This window comes from Plectropomus leopardus, chromosome 12 (genome assembly GCF_008729295.1).
Source record: "Plectropomus leopardus isolate mb chromosome 12, YSFRI_Pleo_2.0, whole genome shotgun sequence".
NCBI classification, from domain to species: domain Eukaryota; kingdom Metazoa; phylum Chordata; class Actinopteri; order Perciformes; family Serranidae; genus Plectropomus; species Plectropomus leopardus.
Window position 1 is genome coordinate 13220983 of NC_056474.1, and position 23729 is coordinate 13244711.

The 23729-nt window shown below is 39.3% G+C and overlaps 1 protein-coding gene across 1 annotated transcript in view; it reads left to right on the top strand.

Annotated features, from left to right (window-relative positions):
• LOC121951312 (dipeptidyl aminopeptidase-like protein 6) overlaps nucleotides 1–23729 on the top strand; it is a 125364-nt gene that overhangs the window by 30909 nt on the left and 70726 nt on the right. The window lies entirely within an intron of this gene.

The window sequence follows — 23729 nt, forward strand, 5'->3', positions numbered from 1 at the left end:
CATAGTTAATAGGTTCCTTGACTTAAAGAAAGTGAAATGCATTTTTAGCAACAGTACCACCCCCCCATACACACACACATACACACAAGCCTGCAAGCTGATGTCTTCAAAATAAACTCTAATTTGTGTTTGTGTTTTTTGTAATAAAAATGAACACAAGCCCTGGAGTGAAACCATTAAAAGGAATTGTCCTGTGAGAAATTTGCTGATTTTTTATTTATTTATGGCCAACATAAAGATGTCAGACAATAAGTGATCACTGGGGGGAGCTAGCATGCAGTTGAAGACTTTCACATTGTTTATTGACAGTTAAGCAAAAGTCTGTTTGTTGATCCCTAAGACAGGAAAAAAAAAGCTGTCAATAACTTCAAAAACACTGCGCAATCATAGCTTGGTGCAAAGTGCTTGGTTCAGGTCTTTGGATTCATTTATTTGACAGAGGCTGCCTGGAGATGCTGTCTCAGGCAGCACATAAACCACTAAATGATAAAACAGAATATAAATGAAAATGATGTCAATTAGCTGATAAAAATGAGCTTTAAAGGAGTGCAACAAAGGCTCCACTGCCTCGCTCTGACCCCACATGGCTGCATTTTCTTTCACTTCTCCAATTAAGGCTGATTGTCTGTTGTTTCTTTTGTTGTTGTTGCCAACGTGTAATGTGTTGTGATGATCAATTGTTGTACCCCTCACTGTGTTCGGGTTTCTTCTCTCGTTTATTAGAGCTCGGCTGGTCTCTCAGCTCCCCGTGTTCGCTTTTTGTTTAATGCAGTGTTTATCTTGTAAATGCTGTCCTGTTGCCTTTCACCTCTCTTAAAACTTTGTTCAGATTTTCTGTGGCTAATTGTTAGGAGCTTGCATCCTTTTGACAGCGAGGTGAGTTTAATCTACCACTGAGCGACTGTGAGAAGCACTTTGAGTGAAAACAGATAATAGGGAGAGGAGAGCGACTGTCACATATTTGAGGATTAAATTGCAAGCTTCAGTGCTGAAATGCAGTTTAATTTGTTTTATTATTTATGATGTTAAATATGCAAAACAGACCCAATTACACATGCTTTATGTCCGTTTTTGGGTGAAAGGTAAACAGGCTCTCTGCTCATGTGTCAGTGGAGCTGTCCGCAGCAGTGGTGCTGAAATGAGTCCTGGCAGTGAGCTGGTCATGCAGCTCCCTCGGGCCATGTGTGGAGCTCCGCAGTGACAGCAGTGCCAAATGTTGTGTTTGGTACGCTGCATGGCCTTTTAAAGTCCATTGTTAGAATCGTCCTTGTTGTGAAATGTATGTTTCATCTGCAACATGAGGAAACCGCATCTTTGCATCCAGACACTTTACTTCTATATTGATTTATATTATCTGTTAGTGTCTGTCTATTCCTCTTTTTTCACCCTTTTATCCTGACCCATTTATGCTCAGAAGCACCAAGGATGAAGGCCAGAATTGGGCTGACCAGAGTAATGACCTCTGGTGTTAATATGCTGCCAATTTTTTAACCTTGTAATATTACCATTTTTACTGTTGGAGCTATTTTGAGGGGCAAGCTGTGTATCAAATCTGAATATTGTGATTCTTGCACAATCTCACAGATCTAGCTGCTTTGCAAAATAAAGCGATTTGGGCAAACATGGATAGGCATGGGAATTGATCAGATTTTATTGATTTATTCTATCGATCAGATTCCCATATTGATTCGTGATCAATTTTCTGTGTAAATAAAAGTAGACCTACACAGGTTTCCAGTATTGTTATAAAAAAGGATATTTACCCTCTGTGACAGATGTGCTGCTCAGTTGGGAAGCAGTGGCGCTCATGCATAGAGTATCAAATACATTGTATTCCTAGAATTTGAGCCCATGTTTCATAGACAGATGTTCCAGCACATTGCTGATGTTACCATCTTTACTGGAAATTATCATTTTACAGACAATAAAAACAACACTGTTCACCTTTCTTTGTGAAATGAAGCCACGCTTTCACCTCTTGGACCATTTCTCTCTCTCTTCCATGACTCCTCAGCTCAGATGCTGAAGTTTGACATCACTGTTTTGCGAAGCGTAACTGGTAGAAAAACATGCTGGCATTATTAAAAGGAACAGCTTGAAGGCACAGGATTGAAATTATTGTTCTCAAGAACTTTAAAACTTGAAATAATTTTAGTTGTATTGTTTGAGTCTTTTGTTTTATAACTTAAATGTTTTTTCATGTGAGGCAGTTGTTCTTTTGTTTGTATGAAAGTTTTGAATAAGAGGGGAAAATCAAATTTGATGAAGTACAGTATGATTATTTTGAACCATTTCTTAATTGAATTTTACAGAAGAATTACTTTTATTGATCAGTTACCATGATAGCGTGAAGATTTTGGCCATATTTCCCACCTCTAACTATATATTAAGTATATTTTGATGTTGTGTACATGTGGTAATACACACATCTGACTTTTTCTCTCTGGATTCAATAGCTCAACTCAGGGTATCCAAGCACTGGTCCACTACTAGTGCTCTCATTTTTCCAAATTTTACATCCGTATATCTCACTGCACTGTGAGGAAGTTAACGAGGGATTGTTGTGATGGCAAAAACTGAGTCATTGTCCCCAATGATGGAATTAATGTAACTGACAAGTTTTTTTTTTAATGACATACCTGAAGAAACTGTATTTAAGATTGATCCTGTCGTGGCCGACACCAGACTCTCCTGATAATTTCTGGTTTTGGTGCAGATACTCCGAATGTCCCTACATTTTAATAAAGTAAAAAACAAAAAAAAGAAAAATGGCTACAAGATGAAAGAAACATGATATATTTCTTAAATATGCAAATCTAGGAGTGAGCACTTTGTTAGGGTGCCAAGTACACTTGATAGCCTAACAGTGATGATGATGTTCACAACATGAGAGCACAAAGATTTTCAACAAGCTGATCCTTCAGAATTTAGCCTGAAGAAATATTTTAAAAACAGAGAAACAAAATCACCAATAGAAAAATATTATTATACTCAAATTTGTACAAGTGCAAACCGAGTTGACAATATTGGCTGTATTTTGTTTCTAATCTGACTAAATGATCTGGCAACACTTTGTGTCATAATGTTCATAATTTACATGTAACTAATGCATGAAGGTGTGATCTAAGTTAGAATGCACAGTTTAAATTTCCAGGAGCAGTCAAGAGATTTCTTTTTTGCACTGTATTATTTATGATAATCCTCATTATGAATTTAAGATAAATGGATCATTTTTACTTTGAAGTTCAGCATTTGCTCTGTTTATTCCTGTTAATAAATAGATTTAGAAATGGCTGAGAGAAAATGCACCACCACCGTGCTGTCTGTGAAAACAATAATTACTCTTTAAGATGATAATAAAAGCACTGCTACGCATTATACCGAACACATCATTGTAACGAGGGATCTTTCCATGCCAAACACATTCTCCTCTTTGCTGTTGACTCACATCTCGGACTTTCTTTCTTATCTGAGATTGTTCGGTTCCTTTCCCTCCAACAGATGACTGGTTCAAAAGGCCAGGAGCTCTGCAGAGACTGTGCATGACTTCTGAAGAAAAGCTCTCTTCAGAACAAGAGGGCTGCATGTGTGTGCGTGCGTGTGTGTGCAGCACAAATAGTCAGACAAGCTGTGCTAACAAGAATGTGGATGGTGTGTGCACAGAGATGTGACACACGGTGAGAGAGTTACAGCACAAACAATGATTTGTTAGGAACTGGAACTATTTCTGCTCTATGTGGGAGGACGGTAGCACTGCTTCTCAAGAGCCAGGCCAGCAGCAACCCTTTGTTTTATTGGCAGACAATACAGCAGCATTGGCATCCAATAAAATGTAGTGAATATGATTTTTATGGGTATGGATATGCAAATGTTTGCTCTCTTCTTTCCCCAAACACGGATGCACAGAACACTGTCAGTCACGAATGTATTCTGAACTTAAAGAAGTGTTTTGCTGCAGGAAAGATGGTCTTTTTAAAAAACTGGGCTGTCTATGCAGTAGAAAGACCAAAATGCTTTTGGAACAGGTGCTTTATGACTAAAGGAAATAGAGGGAAAAAAAGCTGTGGCATTCACTTTTGCTTCAGAAGTAGAAACCTGCAACTACCAGACTGCACTGTACTGCACTTAACCAATAAATACTCCCATTGGTGCAAGCTTGGTGGTTTTTAAACAAGAAACAATATGGCAGCGAACTGGTTACAAACAATCTTGACTTACATGAAATGTTTAGCTGCAGACACATTCGAATTTAGCGCTTATAAGGCACAACCAACAATACACTTTTTAATCAAGATCAGATAAAATTAGGGGCACCCAGTAGCTCACTTGGTAGAGCGAGCGCCCCATGTACAGAGGCTTAGTCCTTGATGCAGATGCCGTGGGTTCAATTCCAACCCATGGCCCTTTGCTGCATGTCTTCCCCTCTTTCCCCTTTCACGCTATACCTGTCCAATCTAATTAAAGAAAAAGGCTCAAAAGCTTCAAAAAAATAATATGAGATAAGATAAACCTATATTTTCTCCCATAGGAGAAATTTGTCTGACTTTCGAGAGAACACAGACGACACAGCCACCCACATGCACAATCAAACCAGCAAAATACTGCACAAAAACATGATTCTGAAGACTTTTTAGGCTATGAAAAAATTGAGCAGTATAGTAACAATATCTTGGTTTATATTTGATGAGCACTGCCTAGATCTCGTTCAACTGGAATTTGGTCCAAGTTTGACAGAGAAAGGGGCTTATCTCTCTTTTTATCCCCTTCTATACTCTGTGTTGATGGTGGCCAACACACATCTGTAGTTTGAGCAACAGCACTAGAGCCAGCAAAAATTCACATCCAGCTGATTTGAGCTGATAGATGATAGATAATAGGGAGATGAGTGCTTGTAAGACGGAGGGGATTTCCCATTAGTTCATTTACACATACTACCCACACTGTTATGATATGAAGCCGGTTGAAAAATGGTAAAGTATCCCTTTAACTTAAACCGGATAATTCAGAAATTCACCCTGAAAAGAACTCCACTGATACCTAAAAGTATTTTGTTCTTGTTGCATTGATTCCTGTTTCCATTTCCTGTGTAATGGACTTGCCAGTAATGAGTGCCTCTACAGTGATCTGATCCGAACTGACAGCTCTCCATATTATCAGTTGCTGCGAGGTCGGGGCTGAGCGAAGTGGAGCCTGGAACAACTAAATATAGGTCCAGGTGGAAGGACAAAACCTTGAGCTCTCCTTTATATTATGGCGGAGGGAAGAGGGGAAAGAAAATGGAAATGGTTGCAGTTTTAGATTGGATTGCAGAGAAGACTTCTGCACCGCCTGGAGCTGCCAAGTTCTGCTAATGAAATAATTTCAGTTTTTGCTTCTTTTTGGCTTCTATTTAGGGGTAATTATCACTGCAAAATACACATTTTTGAAGATAATGATGAAACAGTAACTTTATGTGCAGTTGCATGATTTTTACTGCTAAAACATTGTCTAATATTCCTGTCGCTAATTATCCATCTGTCTGAATAGGGGTGAAGTCAGGTAATTTAAGACACTTTTTGGTAGGATACAAAAAAAATAAAACTACCTAAAACTACCTTAAGTTTTACTTGTACAACTTGCTGTGGTTCTCTGCTATATTTATATGAAGAAAATATGATGATATGTAAAATGATTTAAAAACTTGTAGCCTTCAAACACATCAAGAACCCTAACCTCACTCTCGATGTGCTTGGATAAAATGGGAGAGCTGTTAAAGTAAAATGGGATTATCATGTTTGTTTTTTAAATAAATAAATTCATTTATCAGTTTAGTCCTTAATTCATTACACCATAATGTAACTTCTGGCTATTTATTAAAAATATTGTCCAGCTTTTCTGCCATGATTTCCTGTTATTTTGCTGCTTGTTTCCTTGGTCCCATATTTTCTACAACTATGGCTAATTCTGGATTATTCTGGCCAATATGGACTCACTGCATCATCTTCACACGTTTTTTAATGAGACAAAAATACTAAAATGTCTGAAATGTGACAGGTTGGCACACAGTAGCTTAAGTCATGAATTTATGTCACCTGGTAGCTTAAAACCATACTGATTTAATTGTAGAAAAATGTCCAATTGTAGTTTATTTTTTGTCCCATTTTACCTGAATGCATCTCAAAACCTTCACCCATGAGAAGTAAAGTGTATTGTGAAAATATTTTGATTATGCGTCAAACATTTAATAAAATGCAACATCCCAAACCATTTTTGTCATTATACCCTAATTATTTTAACTGTAGTACCAACATGAGATAATCAACACTGTAAAATCTGAAGTTGATTTTACTTTTAAAAAATCTAGAACACTGATTGCCTTGAGAAATGTGTGCAACTATAACATGTTTATTTGATATCTAATTGTAAAGTTTATTTAAAATTTAGTTGTATTTGCTTGATTTAATTAAGCTGTTGCAACTTAAAAATGATTTAATAAATTTAATTACATCAATCTTTCTAAGTTTTAGCGACTTCAATAAATCAAGTTTAATGTGCGATACATCTGTATCCTGCCGGTTGCAAACTATTTGTGTTTTCTTGAACATGTTAACAAAAACAGAATTTACAGACCTCCTAACTTCATCACTGTGATGATCAAATCGGACTTGGTTTACTAAAGTTATTCAGAAAGAAAGAAAAAGTTAGTTGAAACAACTTTACAAAATTCAGTAAATGGAGCTCAATTTTGAGTAAATGTAACAATTGGATATAAAGTAAACATAAATTGAGACTAATATTACATTTATTTTACAAGGCAATCGGTTTGCAAGATTATTTTAAGGAAGATCAACTTGTCAGATGGAGTTTTGCCACCTTTGCTCTGCTCATCCTACTTATCTCAAAACCATTAAATGAATGTTTCATGAAAAGCACATTTGTAATAACAATGCAACAACATCTTCGGTGACTGTCTTCTGATATTTAAGGAGCCAAAGATGTAAAAACCTTATTTGTCAGATTTTTGCCTGATGTCCTGCATTACCTGACTTCACCCATAAGTGCGTATGAGTGCAAAATAGCGCAAATTCAAGAATAACATCAGGCATGAGTGTGAGTTTTCGGATCCTATTGAGCTGCGGGGTGATGGCAAACTGAACCTCCCACATCGCAGCCGTCCACAGTTTCTAGCACATCAGCTGAACTCTGCGCTGTCTGCACCCACGGTCTCTCCATTATTCTGGCAAATCACTTGATATCCTTGAACACTTTGTACGCCTCTCTCTCTCTCTCTCTCTCTCTCTCTGCGTCTCTCTGCGTCTCTCTCCGCTTCATTATTCTGCACCTGTCAACAGCGGACGCCGGCTCCTGCGCGCGCTCCTCTTCTTCCTCCCTCCATCCTAACTCCTCTTTCCGCTTCTTTATTTACCGTCATGACTTCTGGGAAAGACGCGAACGGGCCGGTGAAAGCGGCTCAGCAGCAGGATCAGGTAGGACTTCAGACGAGCCGTTTGTGTTTATATAATTGCGCGCGCGTTTGGCGTTATCCCTCTTTAACTCTCTGTATGCAGGAGCAGCTGCGAAAAACAGATTGAACATGATATTCGACTTACGGTAATTTATCAGTGTGTTTATCAGTGTGTCAGTTTGACTTATTTTCTTTCTTTTTTTTTTTTGATTTTGCATTTTCCGGTTAGAAATGGCTGCAGTTTGAATGTATGCACCGACTTCTAAACTTCTGCCTAAATATTTAATTAACTGCTATTGTGAGCCCACAGGTGTAGTAGCATCTATACCATAACAGCCTGTGGTGTGTCTTGTCTTCATGAATTATTTGACTTTGTGATACATTTTTTTGTTTTGGTTCCAGGGATTTTTGTGATAAAAGTTTGCAGCGAAAAGAAGGCAGAAAAAAAACAACCTTTGTTTATGTGTGTTTGAGAGAAAAGACAAGAGAGTGGGTGTTAATTGCTCTGCATTGTTCTGTCAACTCATTGAGTTTAAATTGTGCTGTGTATGAGGCCATAGGGAACACTGCGAAGTGATGTAATGGCACAGTTCCACTTCTGGGTTTACATAACTGAGCCCCTGGCAGTGATACCATAATTTAGGTTGAAAGGTGCTTCACAGAAATAAACTCATGTTTGCTCCTATGAAGTGAGAACATCTTGACAATAAATCTGGTTGCATAACAGGTGTTGATTGTTAAGTGTTTGGCTCGCACAGGGCATTTTCAAAAGCTGTACTGAATATGTGATAATAAAAAAAAAAGCTTATTTCATCAGTTGAAGCAAAGATTCTCTGCAATACATATATTTTTTTGCACGGGCAGGATATAATTAGGTTTGATATTTCTCAAAGCAGGAAGAATTTGAAGAACCTCACCTGCATTTTAGTGTTTCTTGCCTTCTTGTGCACTTTCCCTACAGCGTAAAGATCTCTTTCTTGTGTCTTGAATGCAGCCAGCACCTTTTGAATATTTTAACTTTAAAGTGTTTATTTTTTGCGTCCTATTCATACATTTATGAAAGTGAGAGTGCAGAGTCGACAGCAGAACAGCAGATCCTTAACCATGTTCAGATCAGGAGGAAAAAAAGGGAGCCTGAGCATCTTTTGAAGCTGAGAGGAAATTGGATGTCAGACTTGAAAAAGGAAGCTCGCACACAGTGAAATGCACATAAGCTCATCTGTGTATCATAATACACAGTTATCATGATACTCATGCAGCTATCATTTCATCTTTGACATGAAAAGGAAGGAACACGTCTTTATTCGCTTTTCATTAGTGGCCGGCCTCAACCTCTTTTCTTCTTTTCAGTGTGCACAGTTTATACAAACAACGCCGTTTCCTGTTGGATGTGGCACTGGAAAATCTACCCCCCTCCCATCACTGACGCCATAGCCTCTACAGTGACCTTGCTCGTTGGTAATATCAGTTTCAAATGCAAATGCCAGCCCTACTCTTTAATGATGCGGAGACAGAGGCAGAGAGACGAGAATATCAGAGCACAGGAAGTACCGTGCAGCTAAGAAGCACATCTGAACTCCAGCTCTTCTCTGCTGCTGACAGTGGAGGTTTTAATGCAGTTGGGCAATGTGTTGCACTCGGCTCTTTATCCAGCTTGAATCTGAGAATACAAGTGAATAAATTCAAGCTATCTTATCTTCTTCTCCATATAAAATATGCTGCCGTCTTCATCGGGGCAGTCGTTACACGCTCTGCAAATGTGCCTCCATAGTCTTAAACTGATATGGCATCACTGTCAGTCTCTTTTGTTTGGCACCACTGCAAACAGCCCCTCACATTGTCGCTGATCGTGATGCTTTAAAGGCGTACAGAAATTGCCACCACGCAGTGTATTGTTGCTCTGGGTTAGTTGTTTATGATCATATCACCTCTATTACTGTACTCTGCTGCTTTTCAACTCCAGGTCATTGTCTTGTTCAAGGTAGCATCCTCTTTTACTGTATCTCATTTCTAGCTGCAGGGTAGGCGCTCTGTCATTTAAAACGCAAGCACCTGAAACAGACTGAGGGGATCAAAGGTGACTCCTGCAGTATAAGAAGACTTGTTATATAATGGATGAGCTGGGGAGACTCTACTGTGATTAAATTCAGTTTGAACATTTTTGTGATTTTTAATGTCTTTACGCTGGTGACAGCAGTGACTTTAGGAATGAAGTTTTCAGGTTGCCTGTTCGTCCCATTGTTGTGAACATGATATCTCAAAAATGCCTTGAGGGGATTTCTTCAAATGTGGCACAAACGTCCACTTGGAGTCAAGGATGAGGTGATTAGATTTTGATGATCAAAGATCAAGGTCACTGTGACCTCATATCCATACCATTCTCATGAAAATGATATCTAAAGAATGGCTGGAGGGAATTTCATTAAAATTGGCTCAAACGTCCACTTGAGCTGCATTGGAATAGTCAAAGAATTACATCCTTTGTATTTTTCTGAAGAATTTTCCCTGACCGTGTTGGAAACATGATGAGGTCTTAAAGATGTGAGAAAAGATGTGATGGGAAGAATTTATACGGACATTGAAAAATACAACAGCGTTGCTGAGAGAATCTGATTGCGCTTACGCTAACCTCCACAATTATGCAACGGCAGATTTTATTTGAAGCGATGGCATATTATATCTAAAGGTCAAAGGTCAGCTGCACCATGACATCATAATGCTCTGCAGAAACACTTTTCTGGCCATTACTCAACGCCATAACTCAGGAACAGAAGTGGGGACATTTGGTCAAATACTGAACAAGTGACACTAATCTTGGGTGTCCACTAGTGATGAGTGAGCAGGTGCGAGTCCTATGGGTCCCACAGGTCCTTTCCGTCAGGTGGTTCAGGTAAGGTTGTTTGAAAATAACTGGTTGTGGGCATGCAGGTTATAGAGTGGCAAAGCTATGCTCTGAATGAACAGAACAAAATTAATAACTTTCAGTGCAATAATCCACCTTCCACCTTATCTTCCCTTCTCTCTGTCTCTCTGTTTCTCACACAGAATGTATCTTTATCATCAGCGGTGCTGCTCTTTGGCTTTCTGATATTCACCCACAAAAATCTTCTACCATGTCCTAACAGCAAACAAGTGCCTTTCTGTCCACACTGACTCCGTGAAATATGCACTTCTTTAAGGTCATGTGAAGAAACCACTGTACCTGTTGGCCTTGTGCTCAATATCATTGTCAAGACATGTCAAAGATGGATCAGTACTTGCTGTCTTCCTATGTTTGTAATTTTTAATTTACATGAAACGCACTTTATACTGTGGTATTTTAACCCGTTTTCATTACAAAGTCTTCAAATACTGCCACTTTTGCTGTGATTTCAGCATAAGATCCTAATGCCAAAAGCAACCTTTCATGTTGGTATGATACACTGCTGCACGGCGTCAGGTGAGAACACAGCCAGGCAGAACTGGTTGTAGTTATATACGCCAGTGGACGGCACCTTCCGCAGCATCATGATACACGGATGGGCGGCGTCAAGTTGAAATGCTGTCGGTAATGACATAATATAAGGAGCACGGAGGTCCCTGTGGGGCAGGCAGAAGGGGCTGTGTTCGCCTCCTGTTTAATTGTAATGTCTTTTAGCACACCTTACCATCTGCGTCTTTTGCCTTAACCTAACCATGTGCCAGCATGTGCTTTTGTTGACTCCCTGGCGTTGGTGGCCATCTGCTGTTGTTGCCTAAACATAATCACGTGCAGTGTAATCCCAACATGAGCTTTTGTTTAAATCACGTCAGCGGCATCCCGAAACATCAGAGGGATACGCACAGCATAATATGTAGATGTGGAAGCCCACAGCAAAGTGGAAATATGTGATGAGCTTCAGGTGATTGCTGTTGCGCCATGTGAAGTGTGTTAAGTGAAGACAGCATGTTTCTCACTGGGAATTACTCGTTCATTATAAAGTGATAACTTCCATTTCACCAATAACTATACTTAATACCTTTTATTAAATTCCTCTAAAATCTCCATTACATATGACATATGAGTCCGGAGAGACACGGACATAAATTGCAACTTAACTGGCTGGCGGCAGCATACAAACGTGATGCGGTAATTCTAGCCTCCCCCTGAAACTTTCATCATTCTAGGTGCATTTGGTCTGCACATAATTATTCTGAAGGGATAATAGGTCTCCTATCTCTCCTTTAACTCAAAATGGATTAAATTTTCAGGGACATTTTGAGGGAAACGTTCAATTTATTTAAAGGACAGAAAAAAGGAAGGAGAAAACAGCAGCGAGGGTTATTTCCAACTGATCCATTCTTGAGTGATTCAACTTCAGTCACGTTGTTGTGCGCTACAGTTCTTCTGATGATTAAAAGATACTGTGCCAGCTTTGTCCAGAGGCAGGCGGTAATTCATATCCTCCTGAGAAAACACTTCTTTTCCTCAGTCTTGTCTCTTCCTGTCGATAACACAGCCTCATTTTTACTTTTCTCATCTCAGTCCCAGTTTCACATACTCAGTACGACATGTTATTAATTCTTACAAAGACCAATGAAAAGCTGCACAAAGCCTAGAAAACATCTTCTGATAACTCCATCTTTTGTATTTTTTATTTTTTTTTTTGTCACAATGACACATTTCCTACTTCTATGGATCTCCCCCCACAGATTCTCACGTCTAATCTGTGATTTATTTGTTCACAGATTGGGATGGATTGTCTCCCTATCTGTTTTGTGGATCCTTTTAAACTATTAACTTCAGGAAGGGTCGCCCAGAAAATCAACACACTTTCAATTACGGCAGCACACTAAGTCTCTCCATAGTAACTCTTTAGCAAATGCACTAAGCCACTTTTCTTCGGTTTCCTTTGTTGGAATTACATTACAGATGAAAATTTGCCAAATCATAGGCTCATGAATGTGTGTGTTTGTGCCACTGCAAATGTTAAGCAAAGACAATATTCAAGAAAAACTGTTATTTTGGAATTTAGAAGTGACTCAGTGATTGCTTCACTAATCGGTGACATTTCAAGCTTCTTAAACTTGTGTTTGTTTTGAAAGAAAGACTCTTGGAAGAGAAACTCTTCATCGGTCACCCCCACCTGCTGCTAAATGTTGGAGGACAGAACTGCTGCTCGAATGTGCAACAAGCTTTGGAAAACATTTTGTTCTCATACTGCAGTCGAAAATGACAGCACAGTACTGTTTTGTATTACCTTTCAAAGTGCTTTGTGATCACGTAACTAATTGTTTTTGTTGGCTCTCTACTCTAATTGCACAGTTATTCCCGTCTGCTCTTCAAAAGTGAATATTTTGAATTATAAGCGGAGGCTCTTTTTAGCCACCTTTTAGATTTGTTCCTGCTTTATTTGCCCTTTTTTTTTTTTTTTAAATAAATTAATGAAAGCTCTTTCAGATAGTGTTTGTGTGGGTCTGGATGTTTTTAGCCGCAAGGTTGACATTTGGGGTTTTGTAGTGAAATGTCTCTGCAACTGTTGGATGGATTGTCATTAAATTTGGTGCAGACATTTATGTCTGCACCAAACAGGATGAATAATAATCACTTTAGTGATCCCCTGACTTTTCATCCATCCCCATTATTAGGTCAAAATTTTAATTTATCTTTTATGACCCTTCATTAATCACCAAATACCTGCAAGACCATCCCGTCAGCCTTAATTGTATTTTGTGTCCAGTGCTTATTTGCAAATGTTAGCATGCCATGGACATTATGGACAATTCCTGAAGCTTATGGATATGGACAAAATGGAGCAGTACCACCAGAGACCGTGGGGGCAGTGTAGCGTAGTTCAAGCAAGACATGATCATACGAGATGAAGCAGACGTTTAAAAAATCACAGCATTGAACAAATCGATAATATAGTGAAATACTCCAACATGTTGTGATGTACCGTATATAATGGCCTTACAGATGATCAGCACCTGCACCACTGCCTCTGGTAACGGGCGCCCCATGTGCAGGGGCTGTGTGCTTGCTGCAGCCGCCATGGGTTTGATTCCAACCCTTGGCACTTTGCTGAATGTCATCAGCTCTCTCTCCCCCTTTTATGCTAAAGCTGTCCTTTCAAATAAAGCCCCAAAACGGCCCAAAAAATAATCTTTAAAAAACAGCAGATTAAAATGACCTCCTTCACCTGGCCTTGTTTGTTGTTGTGAGAAACTTTTGAATCTAGTGTTATCTATTGGCTGTATTTATGCAATCTTAAAGGACGCATGGAAGTATGAGGGCAGTGATGCTTACAACATTTGAAATGGACGGATCTATTTTTGTACGTAAATAGAGTATAAATGAGCCTTAAGACGTGAACATGGTAAACATTATACCTGCTTAAACTTGTTAGCATTATGTATGTGAGCATGTTAAAATGCTGATGTTAGCATTTACCAAAAAGCACTGCAAATACAGCCTAACGCCGGGTTCACACTGTACATGTAGACCACACAAAATGCTCCAGTTTTACATAAAGTGATGCCTGCTTCCTTGCGGCACCCATGTTAAGTTGCTGGGCAGTTAACATCGGACACACCACAGCCCTGCTACTGGCTCACAATCTGCAGAGAAAATTTCGGTGTCTGAACTATTTTATATATATATATATATATATATATATATATATACACCTCTTATGTGTCCGGCCAGGCGACTGCTGGTCAAGGTACTTCCACATACACTGTAATCATGACATAACAGAGCCAGTTGTACTCTCAGTCTTGTTACACGGCAATTAACTTATTTTTGGATTGTGGCAGTACTATGTTTGCTATGTATCTACAGTATGTTGTAGTGTATGGTGTTGTGTGTCCTGTTTTTTTTTTTTATACATATTTTGTTGATTTGTAATGCATAAAATGTTGTTGTTTTAAGTCATACTAAAAGACATCCAGGTACACGTTAGAGATTGCCACTTGTTTCAACACTAAATGCAGAGGAGTGCACACACACACACACACACACACACACAAACACGCATACGCTTGATATAGAATAGATCCCCCGGAGCACCTCCCTCTCCAGTCTGGTAATGTATCCGTTTTGACAATAAGACAAATGCAGCGCCTATTGTATTTTTAAATGAGACACGCTGACTGGGTGTAATTTAATTTAACATTGTCAACATACAGAATGCTGTGGCTGACTGGAAGAATTTAAGTGTCTGAGCCATGGAAGAGAAAAAGCATCTCATCAGTTATTGAATAATTTATTCCCAGGTGAAATCAAATAATGGCATAAAACACAGTGGTCTAAATCATTTAATATCATTTTGACTTGTGAAAAAGACAACATAATACACTTCGTCTTACTTACCTTTCCATATTAATGGGGCAACTAGTAATACTACTGCAACCACAACCACAACCACCACTATAACTACTGTTATTACTCACTGAAAAAACTCAAACCATGTTTGAAAGAAGTATATGTTGCTGTATGCGACATTTGGGGCATAAAGTCCCTTCTTTATGCCTCCTTTGCATTTTTACTTAGAACTATACAACAGCAGCATCATGCCGCTCCAGTGTGATTTTAGACAGCATGCTGGCATTGTAGGAAAAAAAGAGGCATGAAATTTAACACATTACATACACATTGGTAGCCTTTTATAAACAATAACATGGCCATAACAATAATTTACCATCTTTTATATAGCAGCTGATCTCGTCTTCTGATCAGAGGGTAAAGAGGTCCCAGATATCATTGATTTCCCGATTTGTCATCAATTACGGCATTTATGGCCCCAAATTAGCAGCTATGTGTTAGCCACTAACTGCTTCTTAAATCTCCTATGGTGGGTTGCCATCAAAATGTCACACCTGTCTTGCCCATGTCTGTCTCTTTCAGACCCCTCTAAGGCAAAACAATTCTGTTCCCCAATTTCGTGATTGTACCTTTTATACAAAATGGCAAGGCAGCGTAATTCCTGCCTAAAACAGGCAATGTAAAAGGGGCTTGTAATTCAGAGTCTGAGCCACAATTGTCTGCAAACAGCTCGCAACGTGGAGATGGCTGAACTTGTGGCTAGCAGCTAACAGTGCTTACTTAATTAACAGTGCTAACAACAGCAGCAGTGCTGACAGACTTGGTACAGCTTTTGCATCAATGTTGTGGATCACTCACTATGTGTGATGTTTACGTTGCTTGTATCAAGAAACTGCCTTCACTGTTTTAGCTCACTTTCTCACTAGCCTGTTTCTTCCAGCATTTGCTGTCAGCATGTAATATTCTGATAAACCCGCTGTAGCTGCTGAGCACCAAACAGACACACAAAGTTAGCGACTTGCTGGAAAACAAAGCGGAGCGTGTAGCAGCTTAAGAGCCAGATATTTTCCTCAGGAGTTATTGGAGGCCAAAAAACAACTGCAGGGAAAACAAATGTTTGACTTCAATTCACAAACAAAACTCCAAATGAATGCTAATGTCCCATTTTGTCTTCTGGATATGTAAATAAGCAACTGTTTACAAGCATGTTCATCATGTTAAATTTATAAATTCATATTATGTCAGTGTTGTCTTCTCAGCATGTGCTGTGGCTAAAGAACAAATTAATACTAATCCATAAAACTTCAGATCCCCCCACAATTAATTATAATGTGGATAGAGCTTAACTCTCTCTGATTTGCAGAGTTGCTTGTAACCAGATGGAGCTTTGTAGAAGAATTTTATAAGTGATTTAGTACCCTACTTGTTAACCAGTGATGATGTCACTGCAAGACAAAACTTTACTTGCAGGTAATGAGAATATTCCTGAGCTCTTTCGTTCCTCTTCTGTTAAACAGCAGTTGAGAAAACCACTAGAGTCAAAGATGAGCTAACTTTACATAATGTTATTCTCATCTTACACATTACGTGAGTACCAGAAACTAAACTCTGTCTCCTTTCTGTGCTTTTTCTTCCTCCACTTCTGCACATTACTTTTATAGAGAATACATGCTGGAATATGATGTCTCTTTTACTATCTTGCAGTACTTTGACTTAATGTCTTTTAGGGCTGTACTGAGTAGTTCAAAGCTTCATTTGTAATTTGACATTCAAACACTAAATGAGCATTCGGAAGCTGAACAGCCTTTTTTTTGCATGTCTATTCATTCAAGTTCAAGTTTATTGTCATATACATTAAAAAGCACAGTGTGCATTCAGTGCAATGAAATACATCATGCCCTAGCTCTCTCTCAATCCTTAAAACATACAAATAGTACCACAAATAAAAATACATAACCTGGTAATAAAATAATAGCAGAATATAATTAAACATCGATAATCAACAGTATCTACACTGTGCTGCTGTTCAGTTTGAAGCTTTTATTTCTGCACAGTTGCAGATACTGATAATGATAAGAGTATTAGTATTATACTATTTGTGAAATTAGATTCTAGTGATGACTGCGTAAAAGAGATGTAATCATTCCCAAAATCTACGTGTTTTTTTTTCCTAACAGAAGGTTTAGCTCCTGTCAATATTTGTTGTTGTACATCCTTTATAAAAAACAACATTTTCAGTGCAGTCAAATGCAGTTTCGTCCCCCATTTGCCACACTCAAAGGGTGTCATGTACATGTATTAAAGCTGTAGTCGGTAACTTATATAAAAATAATTAGTTTTCATATTTGGTGAAGCTGTGATTATATGACAGATAATCTGTGAAAAAATAATTTTGCAAGAATGAACTAAAACAACCAATCAGAGCCGATGAATCTCAAACGCAGCAGTCTGTCATGTAAATTACTGCTCATGAAATGTTGTCAAACTGTCAAACAAAGCAGCACTGATCAAATAAATCAAGATTCTGTTACTGCTTTTGTCTATTTCTCACCTTAAATGTTTTCAGAAACATGTTATTGTGTACTGTTCAGCTTAGTGCTCTATGCATATAGTGTCGGTTTCAGTAAATATAAGAAAAGCTTTTTTTGTAAAAGTAGCCAACAGCTTTGAAGAAAGTTGATTTATTAAAAAAACTTATTTAATCTGATTTATCACTTTAATCAAATTGAGGATTTTTTAATTTTCTTTTAGAGTGATGACAAAAGATGGCTGTGTCATCAGTGTGTGAGTGCATGTGAATGTTTAACTGATGAGCACTGGTAGCCTCAGCCATTAGTGTTTCTGTGCTAATGGGTGAATGTGGCATGTAGTGTAAAAGCGCTTGAAGTGGTTGGAAGATAAGAAAGGTGCCGTACAGGTGCAAGTCCTTTTACCATGTCCCATGAAGACAGATATTGAAAACTTTTTCAAAACCTCAATAGGCACTTTGAATGTAAAACATTGATGTGCGGTGCAGCCCTTGTGTTTTTAGTCAGATGTATGTGATGTGGTTTGGTTTACAGTACACACCACAGTGTGTAGAAACAGCTTGACTCATGCATCCACAACTTTGTGCTTCCCTCCACTTATTGGAGGTGATCTCATATCAGCAAATGCATCTCCGGGTTACAATATCTTATCCACATCACATTTTGTTTTCTTTGTCTTGCCTCAGTTGAGTGTAAATGCTGCACTCCCCGTTTTCCAAAGTGGACAAAGAAAGGCTGAATAGACAGAGACAAGCTGATGTCCTACTATCCATGAACCAAAAGCCAGCTGGCATGAATACTTAATCTCACTCATGAATGCCCATGATTTATTGATGCAGTTCCACAGGAAAAGTTTACCCCCATGTCCAAAGGCTACTGCTTCACTCTCGAGTTTGACTCGTACTCAGACAGCGACTACATTACAGTGGAGTGATATATCGTGTGTCGAGTGTCCGATGTCTTTAGACAGCTGAAGTTTGCTTTTGTTTCAAATGTCTATATGTCCCCTCCTGTCGCATTTGAGCGTCTTGTTTTCAGAGCTAATTCCGTGAGCCCCCGGTCACATTTCCCACATGACGCTTAACTGTAATATTAGTCCCCACTGTACTGCACAGCAGCCAGCACCATCTTCACTGCAAATCTGACTCAAATGACTCTCTTGGTTCCCTTGGAAACCAGGTGCTCAGAGATCAGGAAAGATCCATTTCACACTTCAGCAGCGAGCAGAGAGACAAAGAGATGGTTAGACAAAGGGAAAGTGGGAGGGAGAGAGGATTAGAGAGAGAGAGTGGGGGGGTAAAAGAAGCTTCACCTTAAAAGATGCTTTATTCTTATAGCTCCGTTGTCTCGAAATAGAATGAAAATAGTAACAAATGGATTGAAAAAAATGTGTTCCTCCTTCCCCTTGTGGGATTTTCTACCCTTTAGAGTCGTCAGTGCCGAGATGCACAGGGTTTGTTTAGATGTGGGGTCTGTAGAGAAGAGGGTGAAAATGGCTCCGGTTCTCATTTATTGATGCAGCTTTTATTGTTATCAGCTGTACGGCATGCATGCCTGCTCTTCACACAGACAAACAGAAGGAGATGGCTTAATGCAGACAGCCAGTAATATCTCACCGTGTCTGAAAACGCTGCCAAAGGTCAAGATTTCCTTTCCCCACTCAGACGCGCTTTTGCCTCGTTAAGAGCTCTTCATAAAAAGGTCAGCATCCTGGGGATACAAAAGTTTACGGCTGCTCAGTTTGTTATAGACTTTAACACGTTATGCATTGGGGGAATCTGAGTTTAGATTCTGTGTGTCTCTTTAAGGTTTTGATTCACCGGAAACAATGGAGGTGTTGATCATTTTCATATATTTTATGTGAGTGGATTCAGCCTAAGTTTGGAGCTGCCTGTTCATTTGTGGTTGAGTAGGTGGGTGAAATGTTCCACATTGCACAAAGGGATAAAGCAGTCTGCAGGGATAAAGCAATCAGAGCTAAGACACTTTAATAACAGTGGATTGTGTGAGAGAACAGTGCAATTTTAAAATATACTCTGCAGCCTTTGAGTCTACATTTTAAATACATCAGCATGGGAACAGGTTTTTGGGTCTTTCAGACAATAAATAAAGTGATTAATAAAAAAAGAACGAAGCTCCTACCTAAATCTGTACTTGGCAGATGCTGGTTGTATAAGAGGGTTTAAACCAGTGAAGCTTCCTAAAGATTATTTTGAGAATTGATGGGGTGTTTCATCATAAAAATCTTCCACAGTGTTGACACACCAGATTTATTTTCAAACTCAATACTTAATGCTTCAACGGAGAATTTAGCACGATAGTTTCTCCAAGTGGCATCACTATAAGAACATTTGATTTTCTCTACTTTTTCTTTACCAACTCATTCTGTGATAATTTAATCACCAGCATAGACGCCCATGGGCTACATCAAAATGATCAGAACCCTTCTGAAAGTGGTGAAATTACGGTTATGTAGGATTTAACTCCTACATTAGACATTAAAATACACACAGACAATGGAGGAACTGAACTTATTTACTTTAGTCCTGTATGCAAGTACACTTTTGAGGGTACAGTTAGCAAAATTGTAGTGAAATATGTGTATTTTGTAGCTAGTCTGGCAAAATCTCAGTTGTTTAGCAAGTGTTGCCCTTGGATTAGTAGCGAGAGAGGAGACAGTGTTAACTCCATAGAGCCTGTGGTACACCAGTTTCCAAAACACTCAGTGGCATAGGTTGAGCTAAAACCAAGCAAAGCTATTAGACATGCGCTTAGACATGTCCCATTAGCTCTCCTGCAAAACGTCAAGAGAGGACATGCCCAAATGGAGTTCTTTCCGGAGGAATGGTTCTGGTGCCAAGACCCGATGACACAGAGGTTTGTAAATGTGTAGACCTGACAAAATGACTCGGTCAGAAGAGACACGTGTGTCCATCAGTGGAGCACACTCTTGGACAGCTTCAGGGCATTTTAAGCAGGATACTCTTTGACAGTTGTAGGACACCAAAGTATCCTCAAAACTGGATCCAAATTTGGCATTTTGGCAAACCCCCTCTGCAAGTGAGTCTGCTCTACTCATCAGATTAATTTCTCCATTTGGGAGACATCGCTTTAACAGACTCGACTTTGGCATCTCCTATGCACCAGAATGTCTCCAAAAGTGTATCAGCTGCAGGAAAGCCCAGACAGAGTTGTCTGCCAGATGGATGAGGTCCTGGTCCATGCAGAGACTCCGGCACAAAGTGAATGTCTGAATTCTCTAAAACCTCTGTCAAGTCTCTGGTACAGATCATCGACAAGGTGAGAGCTGTCACCATCATGAAGGAGTCCCCCGATGTGAGCGCGGTGAGATGGCTTCTGGGGATGGTTAATCATTTAGAGGAGAAGACACAGTTGGTGGGAGAGCTGCGGTGAGCAAAGAACATGTGAACCCTGGGAAAACTCACAACAGGGCTTCTGACAGCATCAAACACAAAGTGAGCCACCACAGGGTCTGGCACTTTACAATCCCAGAGCACACACGATCATCTCAACTGACGCATCGTCATATGAGCGGAGAACTATATTGTTTTAGAGATATGAGGATGGTACTTTAAATCCAGACACTTGGCAAAGACAAGCTACAATAAAAACAGGGCTCTTGCCACCACATTGGCATGTGAGTGATTCTCACTGCCTAATTGGCATCACGTTTCACATTAAAATCGATCATAAACCTCTGATAAACCTGAGAGAACTTGATTGAAAAGGAGACTGATGAGATACCTGTACTGTTTCACACATTCCAGGTGAGAACATAGCAAGCAGAAATGTGCTGTCCAGTCCACCCAAGTGCTACAGATGATAAATAAGAAACAGAAATTAATCTTTTTGCAGTGTCATGTCATGTCTTGCAACCACAGTGCAGAAACTGCAACAGATCAAGGAGAACCTCATCTTCGAAACCCGTATGTCGTTGGTCTAGATGCTACGTGAGCATCTTATGGACAATGCCTAAAATTGTGAGGTTTCTGGTGTAACAAGCCGATATTTCAGCTAATTTCATAAACAGATATCGGCATATGAATGCATATTAATATAAAAAGCTAAATGGTCAGAGGAGAGCCAATGGGACCCAGGATGATATTTCGGCTGATGCATTCCACCTCTTCTGCTCTACATAGCGACTGTGAACCTGCCGCTCAAACGTGATTGGTCAGCACTACTTGGACTACAAACAGTCCTCAAACAGAAACCAACAACTCCGATATAAAATCTTGTACTGTTGCCTACAGATTCTGCCAGTTTGTCCTCATTCCCATGTGTGAAATACTGCTGCTTTGTTATGCCCCTCCGCATGTGATATCGATGCCAAAGGAACCCTTTATTTGTTTTTTTGGACACAATTCAATGTAAACCCATTCACAGCAATACCTAATGCTGAGGGCACTGATGTAGCATAAAGAGCAAGAAAGTCCATGCAGGATAAAGGGAGAGCTGGGAGGTTTATAGAGATTAAGGAGCACCAAGACAAATGTGTTAAATCAGGTGACGCAGTTCTGTATCAAAGGCTGTCCTGACAAATTAAGAATGACAGGATGGTGTTATCCTTACCTTCAGCATGGATCTTACTGGTGAAAATGACACACAACTAGTGATCCCTAAGTCACTACTTAAAGAGATTTTAGGAAAGTTGCACACTGGTCATCAGAGCATAGCAAAATGTAGAGCGCAGGTAAAACGTCTTGCTGCGTGGACTGAAAACACAACTTTAAAAGACGACGGAGGAGTGTGTGCAAAAGAACAACAGAACCAGAAAAGAAACATTACTGCCAACTGAATTTGTTTGGCTGGAACAACAGCCGGTATTTAGTGGTAATCCACAACCATAATGTAACAGTTTAATCTTCTCTCTCCAGCTTTCTGTTTCTTGTTTTTTCATTGTTGACACAACAATTTCTTAGTTACTTTTAATGTGAATACTGTGAAAGTCTTTGAGAAGAGAATGTGCATCATTATCCTCATTTAAACCATATCAGCCTAGTCACCAGAGGAAAATGTTGGCTTGTACATTTCTGCAAACCAGGGATATGTAACATTTGTTTCATGCTTTTTATATCAACGTTTCTAAATTGACGTAGCTGTGATTACATGTATATGAGCTGACTGTAATCTGGAGGTGGAAGGGATGGTGGATAGTGTGACACTTGGGTGAGACGGCTGGCAAGCTGCAGACCACTGATTGAGACCAACATGCAACAAAACTGGTTGTGTTTAGTGAGATGTGGGCGGCATTTCGAGCCATGATTGGGGCATCAAAACCAGGTATTAGAAGCCAAAACATAATCTTTTCCTTATCATGCCAAGTATGTTTGGGAACTAAATATAACCATGCATGTATCACAGCCAACATAAAGAAACAACATAAAGAAGTTTCAAAATTTATATGCCACATAATAATCTACAAATGTTACATAACTGGGGTTTGCAGTAACAAACAATGCCAACATTTATTCTGGTGATTGGTAGGACTATATGACATCTCCCTCCTTTTCACAATGGCACCCTGAGGCCGTTCAGAACTGCTTTTGATTTCATGCAAGGTGTGACAACATTTAATTGCAACCAGTTATTTTTAACCCTTGGATAATTTATCCACCTATATCTGCCACTAATTTAGGTTTCAAACAGTCTGATTCAGCAGTGAAAGGGTCAGTGAAGAACATAATCACATCTGCAGCTCTTTTGCTTACAAAACATTAAAACTCAAACCTCTCTGAGATTAAATAGTGTTGCCTACAGGAAAGTTTTTTTCTACCATTTGAACTGTGACTTCTTTTTGGTGGAAATGTCCCCACAAAACTCCAGAAATGAAATCATGGTAAATGAGAGTAATTAACATAACTGAGTTTAAGTGAATTATTTTTCAGAAAAGAATCTTGCTTTAAGGCCAAGCACTCAGTAAACAAACTTGTGATGCTTTAATGTTGTACTCTGCAACAGATTTCGTTAATTGAGTGAGTGGTTAAGATGGAAGTGACAGCTGTCCTTACGGCTCTGTTGACCACGGCGTAGCTTGTCACAGGAAGCACGATAAACATCGATCACATCTTTCTCAAGTAGGTGTTGTGTATCCAGGATTATTGGCAGTGAATGTTAATGGCTGTATCCATTTCAACTGAATGCTGTTTTGTTGAGGAGTTTACAGTGAAAAAGGCAAACGTCCAACAGTATTTGATCTGCTATCGATTTGAATTGCGGAAAAGCTCCCTGACCTCTGATTGAATAATTGGGTGTCTGTTTACAGATATGCCAAGCACTGGAGGGAAGCTGCTCCTGCTCGTCAAGTCATCTGCATCCTACATTTCCACAGCCTGAATTAGCCCACAGGGCCTGCGGGAGATGCATTTAAGATTCAAAAAAGTTGGCTGTCTGAAATCATTTTACCATGCGCCTCTTGTGCTCCAGTACAATGCGCATGCTGGATTTGTTGTGG